This window comes from Ostrinia nubilalis, chromosome 10 (assembly GCF_963855985.1).
Source record: "Ostrinia nubilalis chromosome 10, ilOstNubi1.1, whole genome shotgun sequence".
Classification (NCBI taxonomy): Eukaryota; Metazoa; Arthropoda; class Insecta; order Lepidoptera; family Crambidae; genus Ostrinia; species Ostrinia nubilalis.
The window spans coordinates 8101144-8118538 of NC_087097.1; the positions used below are offsets into that span (position 1 = coordinate 8101144).

The 17395-nt window shown below is 34.8% G+C and overlaps 1 protein-coding gene across 1 annotated transcript in view; it reads right to left on the bottom strand.

The window, feature by feature from the left end:
• LOC135075097 (serine/arginine repetitive matrix protein 1) overlaps nucleotides 1-5951 on the bottom strand; it is a 131027-nt gene extending 125076 nt beyond the window's left edge. Inside the window, exon 1 of the mRNA XM_063969436.1 lies at nucleotides 5678-5951. The gene's annotated coding sequence lies outside the window, so the exon portion shown is untranslated. The remainder of the gene's footprint in view (nucleotides 1-5677) is intronic.
• Between the last annotated feature and the right edge of the window lie 11444 nt (nucleotides 5952-17395).

Consider the following 17395-nt stretch of genomic DNA (forward strand, 5'->3'; position numbering starts at 1 on the left):
GAGTAACTAGTAAGTTAATGTTCAATGGTACCGTCGTCAATGTTGTCTTTGAGGTAGGGTAGATAGATCAGGTTTTTATTTTATGTTTGTCTGGTCGATCTGTGAATTGTGATTGTGTGATTTTTTGTTTTTGTCCTTGCATTGGTGCACACTGGGTTGGCCATAACCATGGCCATGACATTTATCCTGTGGGTCTGGACAAGGTGCACATTATATTTGCAAGTCAGTCCAAAAGCGATCGCTAAGCCTTTTTTTCTATGGATTTTTTGACAAATTCGATTTTTGATTCATTTATAAAGGTGCATTTTGTCTAGGGGGGCTGGCGTCATGAGTCGACTCCAGTGTTGTATTCCTAATTTTTTTTTATTTTTATTTTTTTGTGTGTATTTTCTCAACATGGCAAAATTTGATAGTGGCGCCCTCTTGTCAATGTCTTGTTTAATGTTTTGTTTTTTGTATTTAAAATGTTGGTTGGAGAGGCACCCGCTGAAAACCAGCGTCGGGGCACGCGTGCATGCACGCGTGGCTCGATTAATGCTGAGCGGGCGCCTTTTTGGCACAAAATATGCGTGTACAGTTTTAAGTCCCTTTGTTCTGTTTTTCTGTTTTCTTTTGTGTCAAATAAAGTTTTTCTTATTCTTATTCTTATTCTTATTCTTATTCTTATTCTTATCAGTCCCAGATATACCCACAGCCATTTGCTTCAGTTTATCCGTGATCATGGCGCTTTTGACAGCTGGGTGCGCATGAGTAGCGCAGCAGCAAAAACAAAGACAAGGCTACAGCGCGGTCGTCTGATTGACGAAGGTCCTACCTACAATAAATTATTAACCAGATTTTTTAAATTGACCAGTCATGTTGCCAAGTCTATTTTACTGTGACACGTAAATAAATGCTCCAAATACGAGTAGTATAAAGCTAACAACGAATCTAGTCTAGTCAATCTAGTGAAGGTCGCTGGAAGCGCCTGGATGCGGGCAGCGCAGGATCGGTCATTGTGAAAATCCAAACGTCCAGTATTGAACGTGCTTTGAATTGAGTTGAAACGTGAAAGCTAAGATACTATACTAACCATAATTATTGTTGTCACCAACGAAGGTATCAATTACCTACCGTCATTTTTAATGTTTACTCTGCTTACCGCAAAGGCAGCAGCAATTACTTAAATATGCCAAAATGTGTAAACAAGTCAAGTAAAGATCTTGAAACTGTCGACCACATTCTTATTCGGTTTGTCACCAACTTGTATGAACTGTTTTGGCAGTTTTGGGCATGATCACATTTTATTTATAAGATTAACTCACGCCCGTATTCACAAACGATGCTTGCTTATATGAAGCAGCAAATCGAACGTATAGCGTTGAATAGAGGTCTGTGATTGGTTCGTGTGTCACCCTGTGCGTTCACGCGGACTGTCAGACCTCATAGTAATGTTTGGGAATACGGCCGTCAATCCGCTACGGCCTGCTGGTGTCGATATTATCAGTGGGGTGGTCCTTCAGCAACAAGGAAAGATGCAGGATGCAAGGGTAGCCTGAGATCGGGTTCAATGGCATGCGTTAATGGGAGGCTGACGTGTCGCAGTTTGCTCTATTATCATCTTTACGAGTATGATAATAAATAAAACTCATAACCCCTTTATTAATTAAAGTTACACCCTAGTTGAACTCTGGCTTAAGTTGTAATTTAGTATGGAAATATCATTTTAATCCAAGGTTCATCCTAGATGTAACTTTTTATTAATAGGGGGATAGAATAAGAACATAATATAGTCCTACCTAAATTACTATAACCGATAAAGTTAATGTACACAAGAATAGGTCCACAGGATAATCGTGCTACAATACACTTAAATGCTTAAGGGCTAAAGTGTTATTGGCTCACTGTAATCACGTCGCCTCGGCCTGGCGCGGAATGCGAACGCCAACAAACCTATTCCAGATTGTAAATAATTAACATACAGGCCATTTTGTGGCTAATTTACAACCTATTAAGATACTGTAGCTTGCGTTTTATTAAGTTATAAGTAGCGTTGAAGAACTTAATTTATGTCGTTCAGGTTTAACTTTGTTGTTTGAGATGCAGTTTTATTACGCACTGTTTTTACTTACCTACTTAGGTACCTAAATGCTTGAACTGACTGTGTTTTAAATACATATATGATCTTTTATTTATTTACAAGATACAAAAACATTCACTATTTATGTAAAAGACTCGTAAATGTGTAATTATAATTATTCACACACCATTTATAATTTGTAGAAGTATTCTCAGAAAAATATTTGTTTGAATTTAAATAAAATGAAGGTGAAATGTAAATTAGTAACTGATGGTGTATTAAATTACGAGTACAATAAGTATAGTTAATAAGTCCCCAAAAAATTGTGAAGACTCATGTAAGTACACACATAGAAGGAAAACTATACGCTTCGTTTGCACTTTGTAGGAGATTTGTCGGTCAAAATATTTGACTCCAAATTAGACGGAGGCGGAATGTATAAAAACACAACAATACTGTAATAAAATTAAATACAGATTGATGTTTATAGATAAGTTCATAGTACAGACTCTTACATTGTTGTCCAATCCGTAATTAATGTAAATGAATAATACAAAATCGTTTAGATAAATTGTTTTCTATATAGTATAGGTAATAACTTAAAGAAATCTGTTGTCCCTCACCACATTATACAAAGAAGTAATTCATTCACTTTTTTCAATTTGTCTCTACAAATGAAAAGGCAAATACGTAGTATTCTATCAGATCAACGAGCATTGATGTATTTCGGCCTGTTAAATATGAAATAAAATATTATGTTAAATACACCGCGTATCTTACGATCAAAAACACTTTATTTCTACCAGTGGCATGTATGGCATCATAATCCTAACATAATAAAATACTTCGCAATTTAATTATTGTCACTGTTTGTTTTTTTATGTTTTTCGCGACATAAAGTGACAAAAGAGCTTTACTACACTTCCCAGGTTCGATCTGTTACTAAAATCAAATGATCTTTGTTTAAAAGGTTAGAGCGTGAAAACATAACAAACTTAACAACCAGATTTACATTCGCGTGAATAATATTTATAGTAGACAATATTGTAATTCTTGGAACATTGTTTATTTACTTCATACTCCTAATTTATTGCCGATATTGAACATTACTTTGTCTCCATAGAGTTCAAAGAACTATAATCCCCAGTAAATACATGTTTCTTGGTATTTGTATTGTCATTGTACAATCGTTTGGTAACAGGTAACTAAACAGTCAGTCGTAGTCACATAGCTTTACCTGGAAGCGAGGCTTATCACGCGCGGATATGACTAAGGTAGACCAAGTGACAAGTATAGTTTTTGCCCAAATTAGCCCAGTCCGGCTCTACCAAAGCTCAACTGCGAAACGATGAGTTTAACGGATGCTTGGGTTAATCACGGGTTTTTATAATACGATTGGCTAATTCGTTCTGCGGAAAAAAAAACTGTTTATGCAACTTTGCATTGAATAATAACAGAATTACTCACTGTTATGGACCACTATAGTAAATACAATGCATTTTAGATCCGGTGTGTCTTCGCTTATTACCTACCTGTATACTAAAACCCAGTTAAATTTTTATTACATTTGAGCACAATAATACTCGTAATAACGATTACAAATAAATCATAGAGTAGTAATAGCCTATAAAATCTTATCATAAATTGCTCAGAGAAACTTAACTCGGCCAAAAAAAGATAATGTCTTTACAACAGCTCTATCTCAATAATATGAAGTCTCATAAAAATAACTAAAGGTAAATTAAATTAGAGCGCAATTCTCACTATAAATAAACTTTAACGACTGTATTACTTAATGAAGCTTTTGATATTTATGATTGAGATTTTATAATACAAGGTAAAATACCAAACACTTATTTTTTGCCCACAGAAACTTGTTTCAAAATTCAAGTATCGAGATGTTTAATTTAAAATTAACTTTAGCTCGTGTTCGACAGTTAATGAGTTGTAAATAACATTAATTTATCAAGTCATAAACCCGCAAACCAGTTAAGAAAAATGGCGGCCATAACAAACTTTATTTAATGTGTTTATGGCGGTCCCTAATTCAGGTTTGGCAATCATCATAACTTACATGACAATGATTTTAAATCGGGATCGAAATGAACACTTATTTGAAAAAGGTCCTAACTAAATAAATGGCTTTTTGGGGATGTCAATGATCCAAATTCGTTGTAAACAGTTGTAAGCGTCGATCTGCTGAGTGATTGACAATGCATGCGTGGGCGCCGCCTGACAGCCGCCGCGTGTCATTACGCCTCAATCTAATATAATAACGCCTATGCCCATGTTTTTCATTCGTTTTTTTGTCGGCGACCATGCTACATTAGTAATCATAATCTTTGGACGTATCATTAGGCAAGTCTTGTTTTTACTCTTAGATTCCATCAATTGTGGGAAGAATTTAAAACGACATTCATGTTTTTAGAACCGTTTACCTCCATATAAAGTTCAGTGCACCAAAGGACACAAATGAGTAATGTGTTGTACTGTAAGTAACTATATTTTCTAGTCCTTTTGATACTTAGTACACTTTGGGACTTGCGAAAGTACCTACTCATTAAAAGCCATCTTACCTAAAAATTAATTAAACTAGAAAAAATTACAGTAAACCCATTTTAGATAGTATGATGTGTTTGTCTAATTTATTTCAAATACCTAACTACGTGCCTGCACTGCTAGAGCGCTGCATCCTGTGATAAGGAATATTGTAGCTCAAACATTGTTACACCGTAAACGGCGTGAACCCTCTATAAAATATTTTAATCTTAAATGTTGTTTACTTTATTGATGCAGTTTCTAAAAATTCCTTTTTATTAGAAATAGAATCTGATTTTGACCTTAAAACATAAATAATGATGATGAGGTCTTAGATATAGCACGTGTTCTCAGATTCTGATACAAGTATCCTTAAATTACTTGGTTTTTACGACACCGACCTATAAAACTCTTCAATGTCGTTAAATTCTCTAACCTTCGCACACAGGAAATAATTACTGCAAATAATTATGCAAATATGTATGATAATTCGGTTTGTCCAACCTTCTAGTATGGCCACTTGCTTCTTAACTATGAGGGGACACCTACATGCGTCAACAGAATTTGCATTACTTATGAGTTATGTCATTGTTATCCAAAAGTGCCGGAAAAAGGCAAGCAAACAAACATTTGAGTATTTATGACATCATTCAGGCGTATTCTCAATAAAATATTTGGTCACATTTTATTATGTATAAGGTCATAGGTAAAATAGCTTATTATTGATTGAGCTTACTTATGTGATCATCAAAGTGCGAATAAATATTACCTATTGTAAGTTTTAAAATTAATAATATTGTACAAAATGAAAATATTGCATGAGAAGCCTATCTTATCGAAAGCTCCTGCGGAGCTTTGCGCGGGAAAAGTTTAAATAAGTTAAGCAATTTCCTAGGATCATAACATTACCTACATATTACTATGTATCACTAAAACATTAACTTTAAAAAATTACTCAAATCCATTCAATTTCGGTTTCGTAAAAGTTTTTCAAAAATCTTCTACAATTACAATAATATGTTACACAACATTATTCCAAATTATAATTGCAAAATATTATGAGAAAAACACTTCACTAACCTCTGAATATGAACTATCAGCCTTCAGGCTGAATGACACTGAAGGATGCACGTGTTTGTTTACTTTAGCTTCCAGCCACTGAAACACCTGTTAATCACTAAACTTCGGTCGATAAATTATTAAACTATATGGCACAGTCACACACACTTTAAATCTCGGATACGTCAACTTTTCATTCAGAAAAGCGAGAAAAATGTAACGGAAATAGTTTAGTGACGGAGTGGTAGGCACACGCGGTCACGAGAGAGACAGAAGACTAAACTATGTTATGGCTCGGAAACGCCGCGCGTGTGCCGGAGTGGGGCGAGGATCAACATGGAAAACCGCGTCCACGCAACCTCAGGCGGCGACCAAATTTATTTTATTCAAATTATAACCGACTATGGAACTAAAGTCCATTTCACGTAAGTCTCTAAGTCCTTATCTCAAACTGGTTTGCGTTTAGAAAATAAATTAGTGAAGTGAAGTCATCTCGAGGATCTAACGACGCGCGACGTCCGCTCCTTACGATTTAAATGGATGTTAGAGTTAACGAGTTGTAGGTAAATACTGAATCATCATTAAAAATAGACTCGATTTCCTCAATACGCTGAGATTGTAAAGATATATCGTATTGATGTGGAATGTGTCATTGCTACGGCTATGACATGTAAAGTAGTAGAAATACCTATAATAGCTACAGATGTTTCTGTACGTCATGCACACTATAGTCATTACTGCGCGTCGCCGACAATGTCAAGCGAAGAATTAAATTAAATACCTACATAAAGTAATTCCAACTTTATTTACGCTGTACGGAAGCATATTTAAATAGCTAGTTAATATGAATAATAAACCAAACAGGTAATAAAATAGATAAATTATGAAGTTTCTAAAGTATCAATAGGTAACATTTCGAAGTTCGTAAATCTGCCTTAATATCCAACGTAGCATTCTCTAAGCGACTATTATTATTTGTTAACTATTAGATATTATTGATTTAACATTGCATATGAATTATGTTTAATAGTGGTAACCCAAAAACTATAGGAAGATAACCAAATCTGATCACAAACCGCATATCAGCCCGACATAATTGATGATCAATCGAATAATACTGAAAACTGAAAATCACAACAAATAAATTGTTTTACATATAAGTTTGTCTGCAATATGTTTTTTACCTCATCTCCTCGCATCTGCACATTTATGAAGTTGCTGAAATATCTATCACTGAAGCATGCAGTTTCAAAGAGGCTAATTTCACATTTTACCATACAATAGCCTTTATAAAACTGTGAATGTCTCTTGCATTCCAATAACATTAATGCAGTTCCCTGAGGATAAGCGTATGCAGCGCAAAAACGTTTAGAGGCGAGGTATGTAATGTAGAGCCCCTCGACAAATCGGTGGGAGGACCGGCTAGGCAGGGCTGGCAAAACTTACTTTGTTTCAGAAATGAAACTTCATTATGAAACCTCTTAATGAACCAGGGTTCGATGAGGAATATCTTTGCCGATAAACATTGCGAGCTGATAAAGAATCTTTCTCTCCGATATGTACTTAAATATGCATGCCTGTGTTGGCAGTTAAAAATTGCAATAAAGCACTAAATTCATATTGTATGTATACTAAAAAAACCGGCCAATTGCGAGTCGGACTCGCACACCGAGGGTTCCGCCGTACAAACGTAGCGGTTTACAATTTATGACGTATTAAATCAAATTACTTAGGTACTAGATATCGTAGTAGTCTTTAAGTTTTGATTCCGTTGCGAGTAGTAGCGAATTTCAAAATATGCGGTATGATTATAGGTAGACCTTAGCGTTTTGAATTTTTGCGTTGATTTAGAATTTTTCACAGTTTAGAGGCAATTAGATTTAAGAAGTGTTTGATATGAATTTCAACTTTAATATCTCTACGCGTTCATGTGAAAAAGGGTAGGTAGTAAGTTTATAATTATTAAAAAAATATTTTATGTCATGTAAGCAAAAATAATATTTTAATATTTTATGTAACTTCAAATTTATCATTTTCGCAATTTTAAGTTTCATTTTATTAAAATATTTTTTTATATTATATATCTAAAAAAATGTGATTTTCGCAATTTTTCCTATATTTGCATTATATGACAATGCTTCATGCCAAATTTCAAGATTCTGAGTTTACGGGAAGTATCCTGTAGGTTTTGATTCCTTTGCGAGTGTCGAAAATTTGTTGAAAATATCGACATAATCGGCTGTAACTTTTGATTGGCTTGGCTTAGAAGTTTGATATTTTCACAGCTTAAAGGGACAATAGACCTGAGTATTTCATGTCAATTTCAGCTTGATACGTCCACGCGTTCTTGAGATAAAGGGTCTTGACAGACAGACAGACGGACAACAAAGTGATCCTATAAGGGTTCCGTTTTTTCCTTTTGAAGTACGGAACCCTAAAAACACAATGAAGAATGTTCACTAATTTTGTTTTTTAGCTTTCTGTATTCTCTGATAAAAATAAAAAAAATACACGTGAAAGAATTATTTCGATACGTCAATTAGTTTCCAAGATATTGAATTTTAAAAGTGCGGGCGGCGGCCGGCCCGCCATTTTATGCGTGTGACGTCATAGTACAGTTACTGGCTCATATTTGTATGGGTGGAATCTTGCAAGCTGAATTAAGACCCACTTCCGTACAACCGATTAAGCTGAAATTTCGCATAAACATGTGATTTGGATGACCATGCAATATTATTATGACATGGAGCTGATCTGATGATGGAGCTGGAAGGTGGCCATAGGAACTCTATAATAAAACGACTTAAATCCATCGAGTTTGGGCTCGTTTGTTTTGTATTGATGAGTACTTCAATTCTATACAGTAATCAGGGTCTGATGATGGAGCTGGAAGGTAATTCGCAATAAAACGACATAATCGCATCAAGTTTGGGTTTGGTTAAATTTTAATTTCTGTGATGGGTCTGGAATTCTGGATGTTAATATGTATACAGGGTGTTAGGTAAATGGGTATATGAGCCGACACTAGCCCATGTTAACATGGGCATATAAATGGTATGGTGAAGTCAGAAATTTGATATCATCATTTTAATTTTTTTAATTTTCATACTAAATACATTTTATAAAATCCGATTTGTATGAAAAATAAAATAATTAAAATGAAGATATCAATTTTCTGACTTCACCATACCATTTATATGACCATGTTAACATGGGCTAGTGTCGGCTCATATACCCATTTACCTAACACCCTGTATAAGTATGTATTTACAAAAAAAATGTATTTAAGTAGGTATGTTTATATCCGTTGTCTAGTGAGCGGACACTGTGAATGTACGTCACGCAGGGTCACGTGACCGTCGGCGGGACTCGATATTTAAGCGAACTTTGAATGCTTATAAAATCATAACTACTTGGTATTTTTGAATGAAATAAAAACAAATGTATTTGTATATGTAAAAGCTTAACTGTAACATAGGTTTCAAGTGATTTTGCATACCTAGTAACATTCTCAATTCAAACTTGTAAGTAGTTTTTAAAGTCTAACACACGAATAAAAAAACAAAATTATTGTTGAGGTACAGTTAAGAAGAGGAAAATTCACATTTTAAAGAGGAAAATTTTCAGACAATATGGCATAGTAATTTCAGTGTTTTAGGTTTATAGTTTAAACTACGATCAGTGTGATCAACCCTGGCTACCCATACCCGATCTTGTTTATTATCGCCGGACCCAGATGCATGTCAATGATGCGTAGGCGCAGCAGACACCACCGATGTCATAATCCAGGTGCTGCCAATAAAGTGATCCGCGATACAATCTGCTTTAAGCTACCTCTTTTATCTGACATTTTGTCACATAGGTGCATTAGGTGGGATTCTACAACAAAGTGAAACAAAAAAAGGTACATACCTATATTTCTCAGAAGTCGCGCTTGGTTTCAAGCAGCAGTATTTATTTATTATCGAAATTGAACAACGTCTATGATGTACAGCTCTGGATATGGTATCCTGAAATAAAGTTACATGTACGAGTACCTACGTACTTTAAAGAAGCATTTAGAAAAAAATATTACCTATACAGTCCTGTCTTTATCATAGTGTACGATAAAAGGAACTGAAGGGACTTAATAAATCTTATTATTATTACTCTACCACGAGATATACGTGTAAAAGTGCTTTTAAAGCCTCCTTGCACAAAGAAAATAAGTTTTATGAGTTTTTATATTTGAAAAGATAACTCTCTGATCTCCCTGAGTCTTACGAGAATTATTGGTTGTGTCTTATTTTATCGTGTAATGATCGCGTATGTTATTCACAACCCTAGTGTGTCTTTTCGAGACACCAATGGCACCATAGATTAATCCAACCAGTTTTACGAAAAATAAAGAGCATACTTTTTAAATTATTAAATATCACACAGAAATCAATAGAGCTAGTGTGAATTGGGGTTAATATTAGAAAATTATCAATGCACGAATTTATTTATGTAGGCGATCACACCAACGCTCCAAAATACGTGGTGTAGGTAAGGACATTAATAACTCACTATGACGTGGGCGAAACAAGATTGGGCCAAATAATTAACTTAGTATCTATTCAGATTAATTGTAAACTGTTCACAGAATAATGAAGGAAATAACGTCATATCGTATACCAAGCCTATGTAGTTGAATAAAATTATTTTCTCCCTAATCAAATCAAATCACTTTTATTTCAAAACTAACTTAATTCAATAGAAAATGGGCGTTTTTCCATTCACGAACGCGAAAGCGACGATATTCTAATAAGACAATCATACATAAACCTATAGATGTTTTCATTTAATTATCGTAATGTAGTCTCTCTATAATTAAGTAGTAGTAGTAACTATTATAATTACTAATAAGATTACCTTCAGTTAATATGAGTAAGTCATACCTAATCAGAACAGCATAAAAAGGATGGAAAAATACTCGCTGATTCAAAGTGAACCTTAGTAAATATTTTGTGATGACTAATCGTGGAATAAACACAGGATTTGATCTAAAGTGAACCATCGGTCACAACAAAGCCTGACATTACCTGCGGTGGCCGGGAACCAGTGAGTCAGTACGGCTCCGCGCATACGGGCGACTTACCACAGTCATCGGCGGCTGGCGACAAGCTGTTAACATGCTTTTTAATTTAACGTTTTGTAAGGAAATGTGGCGAGTAGCATCCATTGCGACTAAGTGTCCACGACACAAGCGGTTGCCACTATTGTGGGCACGATGGAAATGCCCACAACTTTATTAGACTGTCGACTGTAACGTAACATTTTCACGGTATATTGAGATCCAAAAACTGGTGTATTCTATTCTTGAGTGATTTTAAGGGCTTTATCGGAGTACCGGCGAGGCCATTAAATGCAAATCTATCAAAAATTGTAGCGCTATCCACCAACCACCATCGTCATCTTTGCGCAGTACCAAAGGAAGTGGCGCGTGCGTGACAGCCATCAGTGGCTGTGACCGAGTGATCCGTTTACGCCGAGCCTTACTGCTTGCTATGGTCATTTCGCGGCCGTCCTGTCAATCTTGATGATCTGTTGCCAGCGATAAGCATAAGAAAACATTTCATTTGCAATTTAACGATGCGCGTGTACATTTCCATGCTGATGAGAGGATATGATATTTTTAATGAAATGCCGAGCCCAAGTAAAATATGTAAACTCTATATTTACTCAAGATTTTTATCTAATTCTTCAACATAGTAAGCAGCCGTAAGTTTCAAAGAAACCATTTTATTTTGCATCGAAGTTAGTACTAAAATGTTGTATTTTTAACTGCGTGCAAAATAACTATAAATAAAATAAATATTTTATTTATTAGCAAATTAAATCACGAATACTGTAAAGAGGTAGGTACCATGTCCAATAAATAAGTAATGATTACAATGCCAAATACCTCTATCTAATTGTGCATGCTGATGATTCACAATAAAAAACTTAATTTTGGCACACGATCCGAGGTCTACCACCTACTGGGGTGTGGGTGGTATTTTTACACCCACACTGATACTATAGATTGTTTATAACAATATAATTTAACTTTTGAGTCATGCTTTTGGCAAAAAAGACGGGTCAAGTGCGAGTTATATTAATGTTCAGGTGGTTTCGCAAATTACATTCGTATTACACGCATGTTGTGTAAAAACATTCCATGAACCCCTATAATTTTAAATAGGTACTGAAAAAGTATATACTTACCTACTATTATTTATATTCACTTAACGTTTCCAAATATCTCAAAATACATCTTTCACATCTTTAAAGTATACAAAGTTTATGTCAAGAAAACCTTTTCTGTGATCTTTTTTTTTCTCAAGTCTTACGGAACTCTAAAAGCTATTGTTTAGGATCTATTATTCGGTCTATGAAAACAGACATTGAACCTATCCATCGTGTCGACTTACCGCCAACATAGGTAATTAATATTTATTTACTACATATTACAGTACTACCTACTGAAATACAGAATACTGAAGTTCTTTGGTCACGTCTCTAGAAATGAGAACTCGATGGAGATATCAGGGCCAGGTGGAAGGCAAGAGAGCACGCAGTCGATCGCCAACCCGCTGGATAGACGCCATCACAAAGGCTACTGAGTCCACCATGGTTCTGTGCACTCGCTTTAACCGTCAGAAATGGAAGCACATCGCCAGGAGAGCTACCCTCGGAGATGATATCGAACACCCCACCGTGTACCTCGTCAGTGCAACCACGACCACTCTGACAAGAGTGCCCTACTAAGAAGAGCAGTTATTAGTCACTAAAACTATGATTTAGTAGGGATTTATTAATAGAAAAGTTCGTTAGCCGTTTGTACATTTTCACGAAATGTAATGACCAATTGAATTTAATGCAGACTAAAACAAACAGTAAAAGATGTAGAGTCTATTTAGGACACTCAATGCCAAATATGCCTGCACCACTTGGGGACAATAAAATTGTTTAATACTGATACCGATTAATTCTCATTTTTGCTGTTTTTTTTTCACGAAGATTAAATACGTTCTCGTGAATTTTCAAAAATAATGCATTTTTTATTAAACCATCCCACCCGTTCTCTACCTTTAACAAATCAAACCATTGATGAATTCATTTGAATTATAAACGCTGATAAATTAGTGGTAATAATTAATCGACGCGCAAAGACACCCACGCAACTGAACGGTCGAACTTCAATGACCTTTTATCATTAATTATTGTTAAACGGCATAAAATTACAGTTAACTGGCTAGTAATTACCACCATTATAGATACACCATCGGTTACCCGCAGCCTCTGGGCAAATAGTGTTCTTTTGTTGCGCCACGTTCGACCACTTGGTATATTGGATGGTTAAATAATTCTTGTAGCTATTATGCTATTACATCGTGGTCCTTATCGATTTGTGAACAGAGACGAAATTCGTAAATTGTGTAACGTTGTAGTTGCACATACCTACGGGTAAATGATATTTATCGGTTATTGTGCTGATGTTTGGTCAGCTGACGAAAGTGAGAATTTGACAGCACACACTTGTACGTGGCGAACTGAAGCTGTCGGATTTTGTAACCTTTGCATTATTGAAATAATATTTAATTTATTAGTCTGTAATCATTATCATGTATAAAATAAGAGAAAATCTTTATTGAATATCTTTTAAGTTTTTCTTCCTTGTGTGTGAACAAGGAAGACATCTATGTATTATTTTTTTTCAACAACGATTTTATACCCTACGTTTTATGTCTCCCAAATAATACTTAAAAGTTGTCAAAAACAAAAGAAGTGTTAACATCCAGAAACCAGAAATACCGAAGTTTTTAATTAAGCGTAACTTCAAGTCGTTGTTTACACGTGACATAAGCGGTTATCGGTGTTACAAATGTTACAATAACAAACTACCATGATTCGGTAATCCAGCTGTAAGCGTTGTAATGATCAAGCGCACGCAATGCGTTAATAACCGTCTTCCTGATCATCAATCCGAGACATTTGCCGTCAGCAAGCTTCGATAGCAATTAACATCATGTAGGTAATCATCAACTTGTATTAAAGTTCATGGTTTGATCAATAATGTAAATACAATTACTTAAAATTGCTACTTGAGTAGTTACTTATTTTGTGAAGATTTTGAAATGCTTTAATCATTGCCACAACTGAGTATTCTAGTCATTTCTTATTTAGAAACATGTTTTAATCTGTCTCTATACTCTAATACTTAAATATTCATAAATAAAAGAAAAAGTTCCACTTATAAGTTCATTTCAGCGAAAGGCTTAAAAATTTTTAGTATCTATAAATCTCTAGTCAACAGAACGTACTACTCACAAGGTAAGGAAAGTTCGTAGAGCCTTATAAGCTCAGGTAGCATAGTGTTAAGTGGCCGGGCTGCCAAAACAGATTTCTGAAAAAGGCCAAGGCCTATCTAAGTACAATCACGTCGCCTACGGGCGCCAATTATAGTTTATTAGGTTTTCGCAGTCTGTTTTCATGTTTGAAATAGCAGCATAGTGGTCACACAAGGACATACTAAACTGTAGTTGTAGAAATTGTGTAGGTACTACAGTTTGTGTCATTCACAGAAAACAACGCTTAAACTCACTTGACGCTCTGTATACTACATAAGAAATACTGTATATTTCTTATGGTGAAGTAAATCTATATTTATTTGACACGAATAAAAATCATGGAGAATTTGGTGAACCCCTATCCACTATGAGTTTACGGTCATTATCCAAGTCCTAGTAACATAGACATGAGTTAACCATAAAATAAGCATGAAAAGTACAGGATACTATAATGCAAAGGCTGACCACGCGTGCCCAATGCGAATTAATGGAGGTACGTGACGATCTTTTCGTTCTGATGTAATCGAGCTGACCTCTGACTGGGGTTAACTCATTTAAGTGCCTTTAAATGTGTGTGTAAATAAATAACTTAATAAATTCTATAGTTTTGGTATTTTGAAATTTTCACCCTTCCATTCAAGCGTTGTTTTGGGCTACAAACTTAAACATACTTATCCTGTCGCCCTATTTTCTTTCCTCTTATCAGTCATTGTTTATCCACAGGTCAACATAGACCTTTCTCTATACACTAGACTTTTCTTTTCCAACAGCTGCTTTACATTTATCATCACATCTTGCTGCAGGGCGTCTCACGCTCCGCAAGACACCACTAACCGACAGAGAACAAAGGTAATCGATATTGCCCAAAGGATCAACAAGTTGAGGTGGCAGTGGGCTGGTCACAGTTGCCGTAGAACCGATGGCTGATACGACAAGTGCCTGAGATTTTCCCTGAAAATTCTGACCTAAAAATGATCTTCGGTAGATACTCGTAGCGCTAAACAATGAGTTTAAAATTTTAAATTAATACAAGTAGAACAGTGTTTTGCGATTTTATGCCCAACCCTCAACATTTATGGAGTGGACTATAATAAATTGTAGTCCTTTTGTTTCTTAATAAAAACAACGTAACACTGCGCGCTGCAACGATGTGACAATTATTACAGGACATACAATATTAAATCAATTACCCACATTGAATTTATGAATTGTAGTCCATAGCGAAAATAATTACAACAAACCCGTTACCAATTAGAAGACGACAGTTTTTGCTATAAATCAAAAAAAGATTAATTTAACGACCATTTGATTTACATGCATCGTAATTGTTGGCAATTAAGTCTCTCTATTTATGGGTATCGGCCATATTATGTAGAACTCTTGTTAATCTTCGTAGAGCTATTAAAACTACACGTATATGAGTAATTAATACGTGTTTAGCTTATATGGAAGGTGGAATGCATTGCTGATTTGTATAATAGGTATCCAGCTAGATTGGGTCTAGTCCGGTATTACCATACTGGCGTTGTAAACAAGTCAACAGTGACAGCAAATTGGAGTTCAGCTGCAGCTGGTAAAAAGGCAAAAATGAGAAAGCTACAGTATTACACGGGCCATTAAGTTGAACTTGCTGTATTCTTATGCACAATAATTGAAAACTTGATCGATTTCACGGTCACATGGTGTTAATATTCACTTAAACAATAGCGCAGTGATCTCATTACATCCCACGCTCGTAACAACAAATAATGACATAAATATCATTGAATTCTTAAGTTGCTCCTACCGTATGCATCCTAATATAGTCTGTCATAGTTGATATTAACTGTACGAAGGTCGTAGAACATGGTTAAGAATTAAAGATTTATACAATACAATCTTTCGCAGAATAATGTCAATTCATCCAAATTCTTACAGCCAAAATACTTATATGCTGCAAATTGAAAACACAATATAATTAGATTTTATTCGTAAAAACAAAATTAAATTAATGTAATATTATCTCAATATTATATTATATTGTTTTTACGAATCTAATGTAGCCCGTAATAATCCTACTCGTATTAGGTGCAACGTGGGACGCAACATGACCATAGAAGTTTCCTAAAATGTTCAATAAGCTTAATATAGCTATAACTAGTGGGACAGGTGCTCTATTTGATTTAATATCCATTTTATTAAAAGTTAAAAGTAATCAAGAATTGGTTATAACATTTTTGTTAATTAGTTTTTTCATCGGCGTTACGGTATTGTAGAGTCGTTCTCGTTAAGTATAGTCATAAAACTTAATCAAATGAAAAATTTAATAAAGCGGCTATCTATTTCAGTAGTTACAAAACAATTACATAAGTCCAGCGTTACATAAAACGTGGGATATTCGGCGATGGCTGAGCCATTCATGCATACCTCGCATATTTATTGTTCTCACTCCCACATTGTCAAGTTTACGGCCGAAATCGCGGAGGTAACGTTAAGAAATGCGTCATTTAATGAGAACGTTAAACATTAAATAATTATGTAGGTACTTGGTTTCAAATTTAATATGTAGGATTTACACGTTTTCCATCATGTTATATTTTGTCAAATAGGTAGGTATATGTTTGTAATAGGGATTTACTACCTAAATAAATTACAAACGAGTTAAGAGATGTATAATCTCAAATTACAGAATCATCAAATGAAATATAATTTTTCATGATAAGAATAAATAATGAAGTTATGTAAACTTATTTCAAGAGTGTCATGCTCTAAAATAACTGCCTACTTATTGAATGCCATATTCGTTGTTAATTTATAAAATTACTTGCAAAAGGCCTATCCAACTTGGACCTACGTCCATTCTTGTTTTTGAATAGCTCGTAACTGTACTTGCCCACTCTTACAATTGCAAGACTAATCGCGGTAGGATCGCAGGACATTTCGCGTTGGCGTGAATGCATGACTGATATTATGGACATCACGTCCTCGGCAAGAGTTGATACGCAATAAAGGCTTGACGAGGAAATGCCGGCTAAAGCTTTTATGGGGCAAAAACGCTAGCAATTTCTGCCCTTATACAGTGCCTGTTTGTAATGGAGGGAATGAGTCAAATAAATAGCACATTCAGAAAAATAGTAATACATTAAATAAATAATAATACATATCTAATAAAATATATTATCTAACGCTCCTATAACGTTAGTAAAATCATTTTATTGAATAGCAAGTATTTAAAGAAATATTTTGCTTTTGTGAAAACAGGTACTTTAGCGACAGAAAATAATTAATTAAATTAAAATTTTAAAGAGATCAGTGCTTTTCTCAATCAGCGCCATCTAGGAAATATAAATTATTACTTAGTATTTCTACTCAACGCTAGATGGCAGTGTGCCCTGAAATGAACAGC